Consider the following 23156-nt stretch of genomic DNA (forward strand, 5'->3'; position numbering starts at 1 on the left):
CTCCGTATTTGCAAATCGGAGATCGGCTTAACGAAAGGGCCGCTAAAAAATGATGCCGACATAATCGAAGAAACGTTGTTTACCCATAAAACCGTCCCCATAATGGACAATTATTTAGCTATCTAATACGAAAATCATTCGATATGTCCGGCGGTCCGTTGTGAGGTAGATCATCGGTCAACAACGAGACCCAACCACGAAAAGAAATAAATGATTGTTTTCATGATTCATTGTAAAAGCACATTTCGTGAACACGGGATACGGGGATCAGATTTCACGATGGAAGCAACGTTTCTGCCTTGCCAAACATATGTGTTTTCGTACCCGGGCTGATACGCGATACTCCCCAAAAAAATACCGGGAATAAAAAACGGCGTCTGAAATCTCGGCCCATTTTTTACACGCCATTTCTTTACGGCCAGTTACCTTGGCAATCTGTCATTATTTAAGTGTGTGAGGGCCTTTTAACCTTTGCTCGATCCCCGATCTCAACCAGAAGAATACATGCTCCTCTTACAAAGCACACGTGATTCATGATCAGTTGAATTTATGGACGAACCGATGACGCGGGCAAATGGCCCAGCTGAAGAAGTCAACTTTGGAATGATCGCTCTGTAGAGCGAACTTACACTTCGATGTAAAAATTATCATCGAAGAGGTGCGGTAAGAAGTGTAGGTGTTCTTAATTTCAGACAGGAAGATATCGTGTTGCGAACACGCCTGGGCACTAACTCATTTCTATATCTTCCTTTACTCCCAGGAGGCCTGGCAAGCTCTAACGTCATATGTAATGATATACAATGTTCCGAAAATTTATTGTTTGTGCTTCAGTGGAGAGTTCCAATGACGTTCCGAACAAAAACCCAAAATGAGTTCGCTTCCGAACGGTCTCCCCCTGGGCACTTCTCGTGAGCGCGCCCCATGCGGAATCCACTCTCCAAACGCGATTAACGCGAATAAATATATAGAAAATGATCAGATATTGTCCCCACTTTACTCCATCTTAAAAAAAAATCTAATCAAATCCCCACATGTAGGTAACGAACGCGTGCTTTTCGTCAGTACAGTTTTAAGCTTTAAGCCCCGCTACGTTTGCTCCCCCGGGACTCGGAGGAAAAGAGAGAGAGAGAAGCCCTCCCGACAATACGGACCTTTGGCACAGGCAGAAGGGACGATTCGATAATACGAAGTCACTGGAAATATTATAGTCGCAATAATTAAATCCTCCAATCGGAAATTACATGCTACGGCCGTGGAGGAAGTGAATAAAAAGCGAACGCAACGGTGGTAATGGGTACATCGTACGATCTACAAGGAAAATAATGTTCTACTCTCGATGGTGTTAAACTAATAATGATGATTAACAGTATTAGAATGAAATAGTTTGTTAGCTAATAAACGCAGAAAGTGATACTTTACCGCACGCCAACCACAGGCTATTGCGGTTCACTGAAGCGGAGTTCGGTCAGCAATCGAAAGTGCTAAAGACACTTTCGCACGTGCTAGCTACAATATTTTTCCTTCCCAAACAAACGTAGTTTAAGATAAGTTCGTGTTAATGGCAAATTACATAATAATGGAGACGGCTAAGAAGTAGGGCACTTTGACTGATGAAGAACTAGGCAGAAGCCTCTCTATTGGCTACGGCATTGCTCTATGATGGCTATTAGTCCAGTAGAAGGTCAGACGCTCCTTTTGGCGTGTACCGACTTATATCCTCTGCTAATTTCAACAGTAAAGTTTGTACGCACCATATTAGTGCCTACCATAAACATTTAAAATGACTATATCGAAGTAGGTACGCATTACATGGGGTGTCTACACTGAGCCCTACTGAAACTGAGCTTGAGTCAACTTCCGGGCAATCAGAACAACTTTCAAAAATTGTAACTGTCGTTCACTCCAGTTTTATTAATACAATTCGGATTATTCTTGTGATTCCCATCAAATTTTCTCTCCGTCCGATCTGATTAGCTTCAAAAATATTTTTCCCTGAAAACCATGAAATTCAAATATCGATCGTCCCACTAGCAAAAAGCGCGGTCTGCGATAGTACATTACATAAAAAGTCACTCTTACCACACGAGCGTAAAACATTGCGCACGATCCGCAGACGAGGACCCTACTGTGCTAAGACACTTTCTTGCGAATTGTTCAATGAATTTTTCATAGGATCGAAGACATAAAAAATCCAAATGAAAAATGTAAAATAACTGCGCGAATGAGCATCGCGACAGTTACTATGATATTGGGGCGCAGAATGCCCTTAGGGGAAAGACGTCAAAATGACGTAAATTTGATAAACTTGAATATGCCAGTGTCGGTGTTATAAGCAATTTTGAGGTCATTCCCTAGGGAATGTTTTACTTCTTAGAGTGCAGAATCAAACCCCGGAGTAGCGATATGAAAATCATTGATAAACGCATCTCTTGTTCCTCAAATTTAATGCATATAAGTGTATATGTTTTTTAGGAAAATATCATAAGTTTCATATTTACTCTCAGATGTAGGTAATTGTAATGCAACTTGCTCCCTCACTATTGGTCGCAAGCGACACCTAACACGTTATGACCCTCTAACGCACGTCTGAAAATAATGCTATATTCTCTAACTCTAGCTCGGCATGGGTTGCGGATAGTTTTCCGTTTATTTACTCAACTAAATGCTAAATCAAACGTGCACAAACATCTTTAACATTTACTTCGGTCGCGATTTGATCACGGCAAGAAGAAGACCCGTTAAATATGACATGCAACGACTATGTCGTCGGAACACGACGTTCAATTTAACTTAGCGTTTTTTTGTGTTTCTAACCTACTAAAGGCATGATTCTATTTCTTGCATTTAATTCAGCAAATTAAATCTTCTCGACCCTGCCAAGTTGCAATGAAAACATTCCGTTTCGAAGAAAAGCATCCAGAATAATTTGAATAAACCCGCCTCCCGGTCAACGTACTTTGAATTTTTCGCAAACCCGTTTGAATGAAAATCTAAAACGAACTCCATTATTTTAAACAAGTTTCCAATTTGGCACGATTAAAATGTAAAAAGGTTCTATAATTGGGGCCAATAAAAAATGCGCCGGAACTATTTAACAAAAAGAGACAGGCTAAAGCCGGGTACCGATCGTGCCGGGATAAAAGATTAAAAACGGGTCGAAATGCAATTTTTAATAATAAAGACTCTATTAGAGATGATAATGTCCGGTTTTGTTCCGAGGACGTGTATGCGTAATTGGATATAAGCGGTTTCGGGAGGGGGGGAAATTTTCAAAATGGACCTTGAATCCAATGACCAGGAGAGGATCGGTCCAGCAGTGAGTCACCTTCTACGCTAATTAAAAATTAATAATGGCTTGCAGAGATGTTAGAGACGTAATAGGAAAGAAATGGTAAACTTTAAGGAGTTAAATACATGCTATGTTGGAGTGGAACTTTTGGGACACTTACGGTCACTATCCCGCAAACTGTCGTGTTGGTTGCTTCGTCATTTGGCGAAATTTTTCAAATTCCTCTCGTCGATCGGACTTTTCCACGTGTCCCACTCTAAAATGACAGCTCAGAAAACACACCCTAAAGCAAGAGAATGCGTCACAAAAAATATTTCTTTCGCACGACCGATCCGAAAATGATGTCCATCACCGATTGTTGATTCATCGAAATACGAGGTTCAAAAGCTAGGCCTCATATTTTGTCACTCAACAAATGAGCCTGTAAATTTGAAAATTGATAACACCACTCCTAAAAATCTGGTTTAATTTTAATCCTTCCCACATATTTCCCAGCTTGAAAAGCCCCAAAAGCTGTGAAATTTAGGCTGACTAGACAATAAATCCTCATGGAATTTTGTGCTCTGCGGTTCAATGTTTAATAAACCCAATAGAGACAAATTTCATGGCCCTACAGTGCTATTGATTTCAGTTTTGTGCCATTTGTTAGCGGTAGCCGAGAGAAGAATTCGAAACTATTGTGAAGTGTAAAACGGGAGCAGATGCTGCATTTTCAAAGAATTCGTGACAAATGCAAACGAGGAATAGCACACAAAATAACTCCCAGCACTAATGCCCCAAATGCATCTCTCCTAAATACAGTAATTCGGAATGGGCATACTGGAAAGCATGAATGGGAGAAAATATGGCCCAACTATAATCTCTATTATTTTAAAGAGCGCAAAACACAAGGAATGCCGGAATCTTGAGAGAAGAGAAAAATTAGTAACGCCTCATGTAATTTGTCCCATTTATTCTCTCGGGCTCGAAAATGCTTTAATATTGGGGCAATTTTCAGATAAATAGGACGTTTATCTTGGGAAATTATTGCCTGCACTGTTTACAATTATTACTCTCCAAACCGTTTTTTGGTATTGGAAATGAAAAATGGAGCGTCCTATTAAGTACCTGCCCCTTAAAGCGGTTGCTAGCACGAAAGTTTTGCCACTAGATTATGTGGTAGTTTTCCCATACTAAGGGTAAAACGTCCATTAAAGTCCCGAGAAGAACTTTAATGGAAACTAAGGAAAATATATAAGTCAATGCAAACTTCCTATAACACCTCCCACCACAACACCCTGAAGTTGTAGAAGAAGGGAGCCCCGACAGGGCGAATGAAGAAACATGCCCTTGTGGCTCAGTTCGTAGAGCGTCAGTCCGTAAAATTGCGGATTCTTTCCATAACTTTGGTGATTATCTCACGTGCAAATTAAACAATTCGCATTTTTCATAATTCGAACATTAAACCGCATGTTTGTTTTTAATTTTAGGAGGTTGATGGTCGACCTCCTAATAACTCCCGTGGCGAGTGACACTTCGGAGTTATAGAGGAAAGGGCCTCTGCAGCTCGCTGGCTACTGTTGGCAACGCGATAGCTGGGGAAACGTGGACGACTTTCTGCTACGTCACCGAACGATTTACAAATAAATGCATGGAACAATGGTTAATTTTATCGAATGGTAGGCAACCTTCTGCCCTAGCCCCTTTGATATTTTTAAGTGAATCAACTTTTAATTGATCAAATGAAAATGCCAATAGAAAGGTGACACGAGAATTTGTCCTGCTTCGCATTCAAGAAAATGCAGCTCGTTAAATAAAATCAAAAGGTCTAATAGAATATAACGCCATACAAAATTTTTAATGTCGAAAGTACAAAGTGCTCTTGAAAAACAATTTTCATTTTTCCCGATAAAAAGGGCAATAATAGCGCCACGCTGAAATTCCATTTCGTCTGGTCACAGACAGGTTAGTATTAATAATTAAATAATTTATTACTAATGAATTATGAAGTGTCACGAAAATTGATTTATTTAAATATGGAAATAAATACTGGTTTAATTAAAAACGAAACGTGTTTTTGCTCTTAGCCGTGGCATTGTACAAAATATTTTACTCCATAATGATATATTGCACGATAGAGGAAAACCTATTGATTATCACAATTGAACTCGGTGTTGCGAATTTCATAGAGCGATCCCTTAAAAATGGTCACCACTAATCAGCTAATTTGTAAACAAAGTCACACATCCTTACGCCCAATTAACATAAACAATGAAGACGATTATAATTGTTGATTTATATTAACGAGATAAACGCAAATGTATGCTAATTTAGAGCCCCGTGTTAATGAATTGCTTTATGCCTGATTCGAAACCAGTTAGCGTCCATAGCATATGCAAGAGGTTTCCGATAACGAGGGCCTCGGCCACTGGGCCTAAATTTAAAGATATTAGGCCGCGTTTCCATCATTTTGATACTTCATTAGCTGCCTCCTTTTGACGCCTTCGAAAATCTCTTTAAAACCGTTCAGTTTAAGTCGGAACGCGCTCAGAGTTGCCCGACTTAACGTAATTGGAAATGAAGCAATTTCGGGACAGGGCTATTTTTTTAACTTAACGAAATTGTGTTGAAAAAGGTTTAATGAACATTTTCGCATTAACGAACGGTTTGATGGTAATTTAGGACTACCAAAAAATACCCTCGGAATTGAGTTTAAAACTGTTTGTTGTTTTGCGCTAGGCGCCCGTATTCAAAATCTACGCGCCGAAGGTCTTGTAAATTCGATCCGCATTAAGGGAGAGAGTCCAGGTCCAGCTCGGAGGACTCGTCCCTCGTCTGAAAATCGCCGATGACTCTTTCGATGATTTTTTGAAGGCATTTTATGCCGATGTTAACGTGCAACAACTATAGCCTGCAATCGATACGACACATGCCTAATTTGGCATGGATATAATAGTTCAGTAATTAACTAATGAACCGGTCATTAAGTGCGTCTAAACCAATTAGAATTATAGAACAACGGTATTATTTCAATTGAAAAGCAAATTAGTAAATTGGACGAATTAGCGAAATGATTAGCAAACAAGTGCGTGTTTAATTTTCCAATCAACTATTTCCGCCCAGCTATCTATTGCAAAAAAGCAGTAATGAAATCAAAATGGACGCACAACAGTGTAAGATTTATGCCAATATATATTTTACGGATTAATAATGTGCACGCTTTTTGATTTACAAATAAAAATGAATATTTCTAAATGAAAACTCCAAATCTAAAAAAACGCTGTAAATCTTAAGTTCCTGTGCAAAATTGAACGATTTAATGATGGCTATGAAAGTAAGGCCCACCTTTGTGGCATTAAAGCAATGCAGTTCTGGGCACAGAGTATTGGAAAACAGTTAAGCAAATTCCATGCGAACTTAAACCGGGAAAAAAATAGGTCTTTAACTCACTATAGTGTAAATCGCGTCACTTTTTGGTCACCTCAAAAAATTTAACGAGCGTGAATTGCCGGGTTAAAAGAGTATAAAGACATATTTGAATGTCTAGACATAACCTCAATGTTTTGCGCGGTTGCCGCTTAATTTGTTGACGTTTTGGTTCCATTTTTGGCTGTGAAACTTTACTCTGTTAAGAACTAGAATGGTGCTCCTAGGTTATTTATTATCAGATGTTGTTATTATCGTTGATGGTATAATGCCGAAGTTTTTAAACGGTCGGTGTAAAGAGCTTGCAGCGTCCCCGCTACATGTTCATTTTGAAAAGATGTGGCACCACCGTTGATATGAAGCCTGTGACGTGCATGAAAAGTTATGTCATTTGAACCATAGGAATATTGACATATTTCGCGAACAGTCCCGCAGTTGTGCCGTTAGTTAAAGTGAGGTTAGATTCGACGGTGCCCCATTAATGTTTAAGGTAAGTTTTTATAGGTTCTAAGGTAGAAAAATCTGAAACTGCGTCGTGAGACGTTAAGGCTTGGAGCAAGGGCAATTAGAGCATGAGTAGAGGGAACGTGTAACGGGGGAGATGACATTTATTGTTTCGGAGAGTGCGGCGCCAACGAAACATAAGGTCGATCCTAAAAAGTAGTCGTTGTTCCAAATTTGAGGTGAATATCTCACAAAATAAAGGATTTAAGTGTGTAGGAAACAGCCGCACATTCTGGAAAAGCCATCATCTTAACCGTAAAGACACGTATTCCGACCGATTATGTTTATATGACCTTTTCCCTTAAACGAGCTTGGGGCTTTCTATTTCTATACATAATGCAAGCTTTTTCACATACTCTGAAGGGGCCAGTCTTCAAACTCAAACAAGAAACACAAATTTCTATCATAGACTTCGAGGTGAATCGGACGGTCAGGTGTAAAAAAAAAAAAACTAAAGCCCCCCGAAAATTTTTTTACGCCGTTGCCGTTCCAAAATTCTTTTCCGCCGACGTCTCGATAATGCAATTTACAAAATTGCTACGTGAAATGCAGAAAAATTGCGATCAGGTGCGAGAAGACCCTCCAAAACAATCTGAGGAACTACGCCAAATCGGCAGAGGCGACAAGTAAAAATTAAAATAATAACAACTTGAACGTTGAAATATCAGTTTCGATGCAAAAATGCACACAATTTACCGACAAACCGAAAAATCTATTTGTAAACTGTCTGACTGTCAGCGATTACAGATTACTATTTTCTGTAATCTCTTTTAAAAATAACATTTGGAGATATGAAATTCGCCGGGAGAGAGATGCGGCGAATAAGTTCGGAATGAGGTAGCAAATGTCTGCTCGCCAGCCAATATATTCCATTAACGTAATATTTTAAGGGCTCTGTCAGTTTGGAAATGATGGTATTACGTTCCTCTCTTTTTTAACGTAGATAAATGAGGAAATCTGGAGTTTGAACTAAGAAATGAAAACGTCTCTTCGGCGCATTTTAATTTGTACAAGATTCCTAATGCTCCATACATATTACCCAAAGAAATTAACACCAAGCCCATCTTCGTGCTTCACACAAGATTGGCCTTTCCAAGGATACCTTTACATAATTTTACTTAAAATAAACATATCCCTTTCCAATAACTCGGAATAAAATCCCATGTTTTATATCCCAGTTTATTACGAAATTATATGGAAAGGAATGGTCGTCTCTAAACGCAAATTCAAGATTTTAAGAATATTGGCTCACGAAGGGGTTTAAGTGGATTGCCCAGTCTCCATTCAGGTATCTATATTATATGGAGATAAGGTTGGTGCTTTACCTTTTAACGAGATAGCTTCGAGTATTTGAGAAAATTTTTCGCAAAAAAAAAGTGTTTGATATGCATAAAATTGTAGATTATGTTTATTGATTTTATCTGTAAATTGGGAAGTTTGAAAATAACTTAGCGCAAGCAATTCCTAAGGGTTTGCAGGTGGGCTTCTGGTTGCGAGGGCACAAAAGTGGGTGGTAAATGATTGCGCGTGTGCGCTAAGGCGAAATACGTAGTTATTTGCCATTAATGGTCTTCACATTACACAAAAGGAGGCACGATTCCATCCAGCACCAGTTGAAATTTGTAAAAATTGTCACTGGTCTTCCGCTTGCGGTCGTCTTCGACTAGTCCCACTTATTAAAAACGTAAAAAGCATGTTTCGGTAGAGGTGTGAAAAACAAATCGCCGGCTGTGTCTTAAATTTCATGCTGCATTAGACCCAGTTCTACCGACGAAGACCACAAAACAAACAACCTGACAGAATACCAATCAGATTTTTCTATGTGGGTATCGCATTATTTTAACAAGCAATATATTGCATGAGTTACGCCTTTTAGCACTACATTTCAAATCCCGAAAAAACAATGAAAACTTAAACTGTAAAATTGATAAAAGTGATTTTGCAACATCTACCTGCAACGGCGGCTACCTTAAGTTTTTATTATTATTCTCGCCCTCATTTTAGCGACCACATGTTTTTAGTTATTCCGTAGAAAAAGCCTAAGATGGTCTCCAAATCGTACATCTTTTTTGCAAATTCATTCGTCTTGAATGTCAGAGATAGACACAATTCCGGATCCTTTATTATATGCATTCTAATGAAAAAAGCACCGAAAAACGCACATCTTTCTTTGTGCCAGCTGAAAAACCGTTCAAATGCTTTTAAAATCGTGAATGATGAGTTTATCATACACGCTCTAAGCATTTGTCGGCTTCTAAGGAGTAATAATCCTTATCTGGTAATTGCCAACAGATGTAATATTAATATATGTTAATAGAGCCATGGATCAAAGATGATTAAAGGTCAATAATAAGGTGATAAAGCTTTAGTCGATTATCATTGGGGGAGGGAACTTCACTGTATACAGAGGGACCCGACGAGCTGAAGTTTTGTATACCGTTAATTAAAATCTATCACATCATGGTTAAATACAAGGCCAGGAAACCTTGTATTTAACCACAGCAAGCGTTGTCTGATCAGTTTTTCTTGTCGGCAAACCTCTGTTAGGTGGCTGCTAAGGATTTGAAGGGCGTTAAAGTCCATGGTTTAAAATATTAAATTTGGTTCTGAGACAACTTTGTAATCTTGACGTAAAAACTATAATTGTTGAAATTTTCCTGTTCTTCATTCTCATATGTCCCAAAAATGAACCGGAATGTGAACTTATCAGGATATTCATAATCAAAATCATGAAAATCGTCTGCAAATTATTAAACTCCTCGAACGTTGATTTTATCTCTAAGAAAGCGGTTAATATATTTCGAAAATGTATTCCATTTAACTTCATCATCAACTTTAGTTTCACTTCACCCTGAGGAGTAAAATCTGTGGACTATTTCCGAATTAATCATGGCAAGTTCATGAAATACAACAGGGGTCGCATTCTAAACCGCAATGCTGCAGATTTCGTTACCTGTTGAAGATTGTTCAACTCCATCAAATTCGCTTAAAATCTGCATTTAGTTGTCAACATTATGCACATTCAACAATACATGCAGTTTAGTAAAGTGGTAAATTATATGGTCACATTTAAACTCTTGACCTCCGCGGCTGTCGAAGTGTTCGTGGAATGCAGCCCCATAAAGAACCGGGTATATTACATCACCCTGTAAATTTTCCTCGGAGACGACGTGGTGCAACATTTTAACGTAGTAACTTACACCGTACTAAATGTCGTATTACGATGATTTAGTAGAGTTAGGGCGGGTACACACCGGTCCGTATGGGAATCGGTCTGACCACAATAGAAGACGAGTCAGCTGAAATATTTAGGACGTCACTGCGGTGAAGATTTCCATGCTGCAGTGTTGTATTAGAGTTTTATCTAAGATATAATAGTATGCAGCTGGTGTATGGGCGTAGGTTACAATACGTTAAGGTAGGAAGACAACTACAAGATAAAATAATGTCGGTGGCAATATGTAAATTCAGATTTCTACCAACTTCGTGTCGTGTTATGTATTGCGAATGATATTTTTGTTTTGCCTGGAAGGGAATAAATAACAAGGACAAAAGGTTATTTGAATAGGTCAGTACTCTATGAAATATTGGTATAGCTGAACTTGAAAGTTCACAAAGATAAAGAACTACCTACACGGCCCAAAGGAATAGTAATACACCATATGTGCGACGGACAAGTGCAGAAAAACTTCACCAGCGGTAACCCGAGGAAAACAGATCCATATCAAAAATATCAAAATGAACGAATTCAGCGAGGGACGGTATTCGATTAGCAGAGCAAATGTTTTCTATCACCGCCTCTGTATAAGACATACAATGGAAAAGATAATGAATTAAACAGGACACTTAACGATTTCAATGGAAATACAAAGACGTGGGATACATTAATATCCATGGAACAAAGAGTTCCGAGCACTCCAGGAAAATGAACGAAACCAAAGAAAATCGCACTGGCAAAAAAATATCTTGGTAAAAAACGAATACCATTGGTAAAAAAGACGGAGGTAGAACCGTACGCTACTCAGACAAAGGTGACCCCTAAATTTGGGAAACGACTGATACGACAAATATTTTAACCACTCATTAGACTAGATATACAAGGTGACCACTCAAAAGAATACGAGGAAGCATTAGCTTATATTAAAAACACAGCGACGCGACAAGACAAAAGAAGCGAAATTATTAAGAGCTGAACTTCCAAAACTCCCCAGTACATATTAAACCGGCTGAATATCTGTATTATAAGTAACACTATTCCCGAGCCATGCAATAAAGGAGTACTTATCTCAAGAAAGAGAGTAGAAAATGCACAAACACGAAATTACAGGCCAATTACATTACTCCTGGTGGTGAGTAAAGAAAAAAAATTTCACTAAAATCGGGAAATTGTACAATAAGTTCGAAAGATAAAAATAGCAATTCTTAAACGAACACATTTTCGATTGTTCACATATAAAGAGAAAGAGGTCGGTACAAAAACTTCAGTAAAACTATATGTGTGTGTCCATCTGCAGACCATTGTTAGACTACGGACACATATCGAGTGTAAATGCAACAAAACAAAACTGAACAATATATACGAACAACAGAACAGATTGTACTAAGAGCCATCAAAAAGATAACCATTCACTATGCGAAGGCACACACGCGACCAGAATATCTGAAAGACTACAACAAAATCAGGCCAAATGGAAGGACAATGATCAAAACTGGACCATTGTGAACTCTGCCTTACGAAACAAACTGGACAATCCTACTGATTTTTCTCTTCAATCGTTCCATTACAGCATTTCCAAATGTAATTACATATTTCATTCGAACTTAAACAATAATGTTGATTAATATATGGAGTTGGAGGATATTGCATAACACCGTGTACATCTTGGCGGGGGCGATGAGATGAAGCTGATGAATATAATATTGAGCGTTGTCAATAAAATAAATCTTAACACACCTACAGTCAGCAAACGAGTCCGTGACATGTTTCATCAAATTGTTCCCGCCTTGAGAAAATTTTTCGTTTCTAATGAACTGAGCGGTCTAAGTTCACGCCTGGTTAAGTTGGTCGCGTTCCCACATACCTTCCGGATGTTGGCCTACTTACGCCTCAAAAAATCTATCCGGCCAGGGCCGGAAATCGCCTTTTTGAGTATTGCAGGGACTCACTCTTACCCCGTGTTTCCACGTGTACCTTCTGGTCGTTCACTTCCCGATCCTGACTCCTATTACTCGCAAGATTTCTCCCCGAGCTCAATATCTGTTTCCAGTCGATAAATTTTCCTTAGTTGCAACTTTTGGCCGTTTCGGTTCGCTGCCTCTATTAGTGACAATGAACATTGTTGATAATAGAGCATTTTCAATTTGCGACAGCTATCTATTATATCTACTTGGAACATGTATAAAGTTCAAGATTTCATCCCTTGTAACAATAAAAGGCCTAACGTTAAAAAGAGATAGGTTTTCACTATCCGGAGATATCGATATCGTTTATACTTTCACCAGTGTGAGACGGTTTCCCACGTTTAGACCCCAGGTTAGAAATGAGCTGGTCGAAGTGCCCCATTGCGTACAGAAAAGCCAATATTTTTAGACTAGATGCAAGTTATCGTCTCTTCGAGTAACGTGGCGAGGGGATCTCAAGCTGCTAAGGCACTGCAAGTGGCCGGACTACATTCGTAAAATTATATTGAGGTCAATTCCAAGGAATTTTTTACCCTCCAAATTCGGGAAACTAGCCCCAAGTGGTTCGAACGCCGCAACGAATATCTACAAGGCCATTCAGACGCTTACTTGCATCGCAATTAGTGCTTTCATGATGAAAGGGTCGAAACTTTTCACGAAGTACCTTTCAAACGAGAAGCTATACCCCCGTACTCGAGATCGGGTTGAGAATGAAATCTGAACCCAGACATCTACAAAGTAGGTACTGATGAAACTGTGGCCGCCGAGTGTTCGTTAGTCGATCGGCAGAGAATCCAAACGCAAAGGTCTGATGACGTGATGATAAGTTGGAATCTCTCCAGAGAACGCGAGCGACCCAAAAACTGGAAGAACCGTTCGATTTTGCAGGACCGAAACAAAGGTGGCGCAGTAGGGAAAACACGTAGGGCTTGACCGCAGAAAAGAAACCAGAACGTAGATTTGAAAACTCCGTTGGCATGTCGGCTAAACGGGGTATTTCAAGAGGGAAGGGGCCATTACTTTGTATACGTAACCTGCAAACCAAATGGAGTAAAAATTTTATAAAAAACGTTAGCCTTAATGGAAACTCTTCCATCACACCGAGGGTTAAACTGTTAGTATTCAAATATTTACAATTTCGAGTCTAAATTATTACGTATTATGGAAGTGAGTAAATTTAGTTGTCAAACACTAAATTAGTTGATTCCTCTGATTGCGCTGGTTTTATATACTTAATTAATTTCTGTTAATATTTAATTCATGAAAATTAAATCTCCGTATTTTAAAAACGGTTTAGTTTAAGGCAAAAAATTATTAGAAATGTTTACTCTATTTGATTTGCAGAAACGTACACGTACGTATCACGAGTTCGCAATATATATAACTATATAGGATATATTTCAAATGCAACCCAAACTCTTTAGTACATTTCTGAAAATCCTTCTGTGAGCTTTGCAAAAAAAAAATAAACATTTCAACTTTTCCCGCTATAGAGATGCAAAATTGAACATAAAACTATTTTGTTTCGCTGCGTTTTTTCCAGGCAGCAGAACATCCAGAAGTCCGTACATCACTCCTAGTCATCCAACGGCATGTTAACTTTAGAAAACTGCGGAGATGAATTAATTTGAAATATCAGATAAAAAGTTAAAAAATAATGTTGAAAACTATCGTGGAGTTAAGAGTGCGGTCTCCACGACGTACTGCCGAAGAGCTTGCGCGCCGTTTTTAATGCACCCTGTACGCATATGTCAAATGACGTGTATCATTTCGGATAAAAATTCCCGTTCTGGACCTTTTGGTGGATGACGCTTTTTCCGAAATTTAATTTTATTTATTCCACCGTGTTCATGTGCCGTAACAGTACGTCGACGGCGGGCGGGTCATTAATCATTGCCGGCCTTGACGGGGCGAATCTTTTTCGACAAAAACCCGGCGATTTTATGAAAAGTGCCGTATATCGTGGCGCGATGCATTCATGCCGTTTTTTGGTCAAGCGTTGGATGTGTGTTTTGGGCCTTGATAAAGGGATTTTTCGCCTCTGAAGGGCAAAAACCTTTAGGATTATCCGCTTTATTATATAGTGAAAATGCTCCTGGCGGGTTATTCTTTATGCGCTCGCCGACTGAATTCAAATTTGCCTAATGAGCCGTCAAATTTAGATCCGAGTACATTTTGTTTTCTATTTCATACCATATGTCATCGTCAAGTGCACTGACGGAATTACGTTTAAGATTTGATGGGGATTGTTTCAGCAAATGATCATTCAGAAAATCGTTAGAGTTTAGATAACTTTAGGATTTTCCGGAAGTTACCGGAATCCTTGGCTATGAAAAGGTAAAATACTTATTACATACAGCCGCAAATTTGCCGCCATTTTAGCGACTCCGGATTTTGCGAAATCCCTTCGAGGTCCCCCCTTGCAAGGCTCGTTCGCGCATCCTCCTGATTGCTGACTAGACGGTAATTAATTTTATCGAAATCCTTTAAAAACCAAAACATTGGAGCGATTGCCTGGAAGAGGAGAATCTCAAACCTAAAACACGCATTCACTCGCACTGTCACTTTCAACGGCTTAGATTCATTCACCAAACCCCCAGTTCGAAATTAAACATCTCCACCGCTTTGGTTCGAAACCGTATTACTCTTGGGTCATTAAACTCCCAATTTTCTCAAATATATATATATATATATTTTTTTAATGGCTCATTAGTCGCTCAAATCTGCATGCGGTGTCTACAGGTGTCCCCGAATTTTTAACGAAACAAGGTGTAAAGCAAACGAGTTCCTTAACGCCTTTCTGGCGTCGTAAAAATTAGTTAATGGACCTTCAATGTGATGAACAGTCCAATTTATGTTTTAGATTTGGCGTGTTAGCGTAGGCGGTTGACAGATTTTCGGGATGTTCATGCTGAAAAGGATAATCTGTTTCATGTTGCGTGGAATTAATTAATGGTGACAAATCGAGTTTATTAACGATTAAAAAGAAGTTTTGGATTGGAGGTAGTACAGCGAATACGGGCATTCTTCACAGATGTTCACCTGAATAATGTTTTCATTACGTGAAACGTAGCTCAGTCTGTGCACAAAATTAAATTCCGGAAATATCACAAATGTACACATAAAGTGGAACTAGAGACTAATTGCGGAAAGAATTCAATATAACTTAATTTGAAATGTCAGTAGTTCTCAGTGGGATTATTTTCCTGCTTCGGGTGGATGGACAAGTTACCACCGAAATGTTTTAATGAATACGTTGATCATCGAACAATTAACTATACATAGTGTAATTCAATTCCAACACATGTCTGCTGAAACAACGAAATGCGGACATGAACGGTTTAACAACAAAATAAATGCGGAATATGAATAAGACTGGGAAAGCAGGTATCCTGTTGGTGCTAATGTTGAATAATCGTGATCTAGTAAACTGTACTGCCCTGCATTAATGGTGATTGAGATATTTTATGATCTGCACATCATGGTCATATTTTATGTATTGTGATTATTACCAAAGGTGCAGGTGGCGTTATCAGTCTGCTCGTTGTCCAAGAACGGATTAGGGTACTATCAACGGGTCAAGGCTGAGAAATCCAACGCCTAGAAAGCTGTTAATCATTAGGATGACACCCTCTAGGTGTCCGAGCACCAAATTTGCGCGAATAGAAAACGTTAGTTGTAAAATTACAAAAATCGAATTTAAAAAAAAAACAGGAATTGCTCGAAATACTGGAAATGCGGTTATATTACATTGAAAACCTAAGCACCAGAAGAGCCTCAAAGGACTATTTCAAAAGCAACAAGCTTCGTCACAGAAATTATTGCTCAGAATTATGCCACATGTAACGAAGACAGCGTAAAGCAGGAGGCAGATGTGAAATTTTTACATGAGTATCAATAGCACAAAAAAAAACCGAACGAACTAGTAGACAAAGAAGTATTCACAATCAGAAGTCGCAACCATTGAAACTGAATAGCTGTAGGACTGGAAGCTCTAAGCAACAATTTTCAAAAGATGAGACTGTCCAGTGTCTATTACCGAATATTTATTTTTGAAAATATAACAGGATTTTCGGCCACATGATGGCCCGAGTCAGGGGGTGGTGGAAACAATTTCCGAAAGGAGCTGCTGAGACCGTCGGCGCAACTAATCGATGGATGAAGGTGAAATTTGGGGTCAAAAAATGGTGAAGCATCACACACCTCGCTAGACACCTCAAAGTTCGCCTCGCCAAGAATTGAACATCAACGCTGAGTAACATAATAAGTAAGTTCGCATCGCCATTTGTCGTAAGTCGTTTGTCTAGTTTCTTACGAACAAAGAGGCGGTAAAAATATTGTCCGATTCAAGTGGTGATAGCGACCCGCCAAATATTATACCTCGATGTGGTGGATGTTATTAATTATGCTTTATTGACATAAAATTTGGTTTCTCAAGCAGCATCACACATTCCGCCCCTCCACCCTCAATGTCCTTCCGTCACACCGAACGCATGCGGTACTGCTGATTGAACGCAACGTGCATTTTTGCCGTGCGGAGGGAGTGGGGGGATCATAGAACCAATCACCAAGCAAGATTCAAGCACCTCGCGACTGGAAAACAAAATATTTTGTTTGTCATTTTAGGGCGGCGAGAGGGGCGAGGTGCGACGCTCACTGGCCGACTTCAGTTAGATTTGCCATCGCCGGAGGGCGGGATGCGAGATGCTTCCCCATGTCCTTACCCTTGAAGTACTCTCATTCCCGAACCCTGCTGTAGTTGAAATTTTCAATATCATCGAAACCATTCTGACACGTCATTTTTTACGTACATTACATTTAATTTTATTTATTAACACCTATACGACGTGAACAAAGACGCGAAAGCGGTTTTGATTGAACTTTGCCTCCCACCGTAACAAGAATGAAAACACTTCACACACGCTCGGCCTTATTATCACTTCTTAATTATCGTTTTTTATACCTAATAAATCGAAAATCGCTTATAAAATATAATAAAAATAAACCAGTATTAATACTCACGGAGAGATTTTTTCTTATGAAGTCGAGATAACTTCAGCGATAAATTGATTTAAAAGGAATCTGCCGATAATAAGGCTCATGAGACGGCGAGATGGGAAGATGATAGGCGGACGGTTGTACGGATGTAATTCCGGCGAAATTACGTCTCGGTTCAGTTTCGTTGCGAAGTCGTTCCTAATTAAAGTTGCCGTAACAACGAATATGACGCACCCGAATAATTCCGTCAATTAGGGCTGTTCCGCCATCCCCGCCAGGAGGGTGATATTTGATACGGGTCGACGGTGTAGGGCGAGACTGAAATATCCATAAGCCGTAAGGCGGTTTTGTGGAAAAATCATACACTTCGTGTCGCAAAATTTCAGGCGGTGGGAAAAAATACGTGAATCGCAAAAACAGGAGGAGAGGAAAGAATTTTGAAGATTCAAAAGTTTCTGAGACGTGGGGTGAGCGATAGGCACGCAGACAATTCACTTAAAAAAAAAACTGTAAGGGAAGGGTTGCACTCGCCCTGCGGGTACCTCCGAGCGTTGCACGAGAACGAACTTTTACCACTCTCGGATTGTTGGAAGAGCTGGTGATGGAGGGAGTGCGACGTCAACGAGACGGGGAAACATAGCAGCAATGCACTGGAGAAAATCTGGTAGAACGCATCCTTTAACACGCCTACGGTGAATGGAGCAAAATGAAGGAATGAAGCCCGAGTAACGTGACTCAAGCAATAGGGGATATTCGAGTAAAAGGTGATCGTCAAAACGGAGAGGGCGCTTTCGGCCAGCATGTGCTTCTCCTATTATCAACTGCAGCCTTTTACGACAAGATTTAAACGAGCATTAGATCAACAATCGGTTATGCTGGAGAATTCATGTTTAAAAACAACCCGACCGTTTTACACGCCTTGTTCAAACTTCCGTAAGCCTAGTAGAAACAAGCGTCGTACCCTCTTTTTCTCTCCCCATTAACTTCTCTAAATGTTTTATTTCGCTTTGCGGTTTAAAAGTTAAGTAAATTAAAAAATCGTGGGGTCGAGATTCCATCAGTTTATTGTTTTTTAGTGGTCGAAAACGGGGAGCAGACCGAGACTCCTTTGTCAGACGAGTTTCGGTAAATGTGTTTCTTTGTCTTTCTTTTAATGAAATCAAGAATGTTTTTAGCGCCAACAATGCCAACGTATGTAATTGGAAATGAATTTATTTTTCACTTAGAACCGACTCGTTCAAGGCAGATTGGCAAAGATGCGAAGTGTCCCTTTTGCTCGAAAACGTTCACAGATTTGAAGTTAAATCACCAACTGACAAATGGAACGTTCTTTCTTTAAACTATTCAAGGGTAAAGCTGCAAATCTTTAAAGCGGTAATATTTCTCGTTCTATCAGATCATTGCCGCTTGTTATAAGTCGAAGACATTATCAAGATATTTCAAAACAGCATTATCAATCAAATCGAGGAAAAAATATTTCCTTCGTGTTTAGTCCCATTTACAGCTCACTTTGCGAATTTCAAAATCTTGGCTCAATAAATTTCTACCAGCCCAGCTGGGGCAGACGGCCATAAATTTCTCGTTCCAACAAATGATGTGTTAAGACTTAATAAGCAGGTTGTTTATTAATAATTCCTAAATTCTCCTTACAGGCAAGCTGCCTCGACTAGTGACTAAAATATGTCTCTATCATTTTTTCTAGCTTGCGTGTGTGCATATATGGGTTTGGCGTTTAATTTTCACTGTCTCTCCAGGTGCCGCCTACAGCATACTACAAGTCCAGGTACGTGTCGAAATAAATATTGGAATGTATGCAGATGTGTTATATGACTAGCGCACGCTGGCATCTCGCTAAATTTTGCAGGAAATTCGTAAAACTGCAAAGAAAAGTGGTTATGAATAAATCTCCTTTCGCGTTCAAAAAGCATCAAAAGGAGCAATGGAACTGAGGGATCTTTGTACTTTTCAAATCCCCCATCTGCGACATCAATCTCGGTCTTATTTTTTAGTTCATCAGCATTTCTGTTCAAATAGCGCTATTACTTGTGGTGTTATTGCAGGCCTCCCTGGAAGTATTTGTTTTCTTTAGACGTGCCTGTGTCTGGTATATTTAAATCGAGTCAGTCTTTTAGATTCTGACAGGAAACTATAAAGGGTTTTCGACGAACGGAACTCTGAAACTGTCAAGGGAGGTCGTTTTCGAAGCATTTTACTGCTGGAATATCAAATGCGCCTCGATTCAACGTTGGGTAATTGTTTTAGCACCGGGTCTATTAGAAAAACATCGTTATTGACTGATTGACGATTATTTAGATTTCGCGTTGAGTGTGCAGGAAAATCGACGGTTCGGATTAGCTACGTCCAAGGTTTGCGTTACCAACGTTCCACATTTCAAAAAACGTTTCAAACTCGAGACGCGCCATCTATCTTGGTTAAATCGAAGAGAGCGACAGCAACGAGTGCAACAACTCTTCCTTTCAGTCGGGAGAATCATGACTCGCTCCTAACAATGTCGACGATTCGTCTATTCGCGTTCAAAGATCTTTTCGTCGTAATCGGAGAGATTTTGCTTGCGTTCGTGGTCAACGGTATCTAATATCAAAAAATGGATTTGTCGATAATCTCAATCAATTGAACCCTCTCGCTCGGGCCTCTGTCGTCATACGCCTCTCCGTGGATTTTGGCCGCATTAGATGGCACGATACGTGGCGCCCAACACGTCTCAAACGTGGGACTTGTGCGGCGACCAAGGTGATGCTGCCCAGCGTGGCATTCTCGTGACTTATGACGGGCGCAAACTTTCACGAATTTGCTTAATCCAGAAACGTGAAGAAAAACGAGGTTTTCAATTTAAAAGCGCGAAGTGTCGCCCCATGCGAAAGTACTTAATCGCCGGTGCCCGAAATCGTTATTAATACAAAAAAAACTTACACAAATTGAACTAATAAAAATACATCTGATATTGCCGTGATGTTCCCGACGATATCGGGATACATGATGATTCGCCTATAGGTATGTTGCTTATTTGCACTGGAATTTCAATTAATTACCTATATCCGAACGAAATATAAAATAAACTTCTCCAGGGCAATGCGGAAGGGAGAATACTGCCATAAAATCGAATATTGGAAAATTAATAAAATTCGCTATACCACCTACCCTAATGAAAAATGGAGGCGACGAGTTAAATCCAATTTGTCAACTATTTATAAGCCGGGATCCGATAATTCAATGCAATTTATGCGTTTTTTTAGCCGAAGGCCTTAGGAGATTCTCATATTTGCAGGAAATGCTTTTGAAGTGGATGGTGCCTCTTCAGCACTTTCATACTTTCTGAGAAAATGTTTGCCGATATCTGTGTTTGCTCTTCCCACCTTACTTTTAATGAACGTTTTGCCTATAGAAAGTAAGAATCAAATATTTATTTAAAATAAACCTAAAGAGGTGGCCTTGTTAAATTAAACAGAAGTGTTAAAAAGTACATAGAGTTTCTCTCGAAAGATGCACATGTGATGAAGTGGTAAGGTAGACGAACCTGGGGTGAACACGTTCCGCCAATTTATTAAGTTGCTTAAAGCACCGTTAATCGTCGTATGTACATAATTCATAGAAACTTTTATTATGCAGAAATTCAGCAAACAATTGCTGAAATAGTCCGCGATAGGTAACACCTTTTGAGGCCGGTGTGTGTGTGTGTGTGTGTGTGCTCACATAAGTAAAGAGTTAAGAGGTTGCAAACATCGAGGAAGTGGCTGTGTCCGTATCCTCATCAGCACCACTAGCGAATTTGCCATTTGTCTGTTTGCTTAGCAAAGTGGCTCCTCGTCGCCACTCCATCAGTTCAGTCGATCCACTTGGAATTGCCACTAATTGAGAAATTTGCCAAGAGGAGGGAAACGTCTCGCCTTTTGATGTTAGACACTCCCGAATTAAAGGGTGTTTACCCAAAGGCGAGTTGCTCTTTTTGTATTGACAACGAGCGAATGTACAAGAAAATGCACTTTTCTCATAGCCGAACGGGGAAGTATAATACCTAATGATAATGGAGGAATCCCTTTTCCCTATTTACCATGGAAAGAAATAAACTTATTTTAGCTCTCGATCAAAATGTCACTCAAGACGGCGGAGAGTCCTACAACCCGTACACATAATTAAAACAAGGCAAAAACCATCAACAAAAATACGCAATGCTAATTGCACCAAGTAATCCTAATTACCGCAACCATTATAAGCCGTAAAACCATTTCACGCAAGAGATGGCATACTTAGCTGACTGGCTACTGCCCTTGTAATTATAATAATTACAGCATGTAGGTAAATGTAGACTTGACACTTTTTATAATTTAAATATGCGAGATTAAAATTCTATGCGAGGAGGCAAGGTCGAGGATGGCAGACGCGTGAAGTAAGAAGATGCGGCATATGCCGTATGGCGAACCATCGTCCCGTGCCGCCGATCTCAACTCGGGTGCTCTAATTTTGTTTGAAACTCTCTAGAATGTGATTACGATATATTTGCACACATGTCCGTCACTTTTACGCATCGTACACTTTTGGCACTCTGGTCCAAGAGTCCCAACGGCCACTTAGCGACCGTGAAAGTCTGCTTCCAATTGAAAAAATCAGGCGAATCACAGCTATGGTTCGAATCACGTTGCTTTTTACGCACGTCATGAAACGGGGCGATCGAGTCGCCTTATGTAGGATGACAAGTCATATAAATTTAATATGCTAAACAAGGATGAAGATATATTTGAATGTCTGAATGTCTAATTTATTGACGTTTCGGTTTAATTCGGTGTTTTAAACCGTTGTGTTCTTTGTCCATCGACTTCGGCTGTAAAAATTAAATTATTGATGGCGTTTCACGAACACCTGACGAATTCTTGCTACGTATTAATTTCGAAAAGTGCGGCACCACTGCTGATATAAAGCCTGTGACGTGCATAAAAAACTATGTGATTTGAACCATACATAGGACAAATTGCTAGGATCGTTTTTCCATAGGATACCACCAGGTGTGCAGATATCCTTCCGTATGCAGGATTATTGTGATTGTGCTGCTCACGGTTTGACTCTCGAAAACGGTAAAAATATACGAAGTTGGCCAAAGCAGGTAAAATGTTTGAACTTTATTAGCTTGAAGTTAAATTTCATCTGCAACCCATACAAAAGACTGCTTACAAAATTTCCGCATAACGTTATGGCAGTTCGATATGGAATTTGGAATGTAAGAAACATGACGGCGCCTATAATATTCCACCCGAGTTGTAAACCTGAGAATGTCACTTGTAGATTATAAATTACGTTCGCCCCTCTTCACAGTCCCCCCTATTCAGATTCACGACTCCAACCAGGATCAGATTATGGAGTTTAAACTTTTAATGGGTAGTCCTTCCACATTATGAAAAGAAGCATATTCAATTTGCCGTTTCCCGTTCCCCACGGATGATATTTATGATTATACTATCCAGTTCACTCAGTGGATGATTATGGTGTTAGTAAGGAATATTCCGATGCGTAGTGCATCACTGCAAGAATGGAAATTGCAGCAGGCGACCCATCCCCCTTCTTAATGTATCTTTTAGCCCGTTGAAGTTGCTTATCCCCAAAATCATTCCGAGCCAATACATACGTTCCAGGTTGACGGGGGCCTTTAGACTGAACTGAGGTTGCCGGAACCTGGGGCAGTTCTCACCTTCACGACCCGCATCGAAAACGGACAGAACCGCCTAAAATCTGCAATGACTTGTCTTTGGTCTACGAAACCGTGTGGACA

General features: G+C 39.7%; 1 protein-coding gene and 1 long non-coding RNA gene across 3 annotated transcripts in view; one reads left to right on the plus strand and one right to left on the minus strand.

Moving 5' to 3' along the window:
- The window catches only part of Ephrin (ephrin), a 321509-nt gene that overhangs the window by 227113 nt on the left and 71240 nt on the right, over nt 1-23156 (minus strand). The gene's annotated exons all lie outside the window — the stretch shown is intronic.
- LOC136341441 (uncharacterized) overlaps nt 7121-23156 on the plus strand; it is an 83002-nt gene continuing 66966 nt past the window's right edge. The window contains exon 1 of the long non-coding RNA XR_010732500.1: nt 7121-7184. This is a non-coding gene — a long non-coding RNA (uncharacterized lncRNA). The remainder of the gene's footprint in view (nt 7185-23156) is intronic.

Source organism: Euwallacea fornicatus, chromosome 10 (assembly GCF_040115645.1).
Source record: "Euwallacea fornicatus isolate EFF26 chromosome 10, ASM4011564v1, whole genome shotgun sequence".
Classification (NCBI taxonomy): Eukaryota; Metazoa; Arthropoda; class Insecta; order Coleoptera; family Curculionidae; genus Euwallacea; species Euwallacea fornicatus.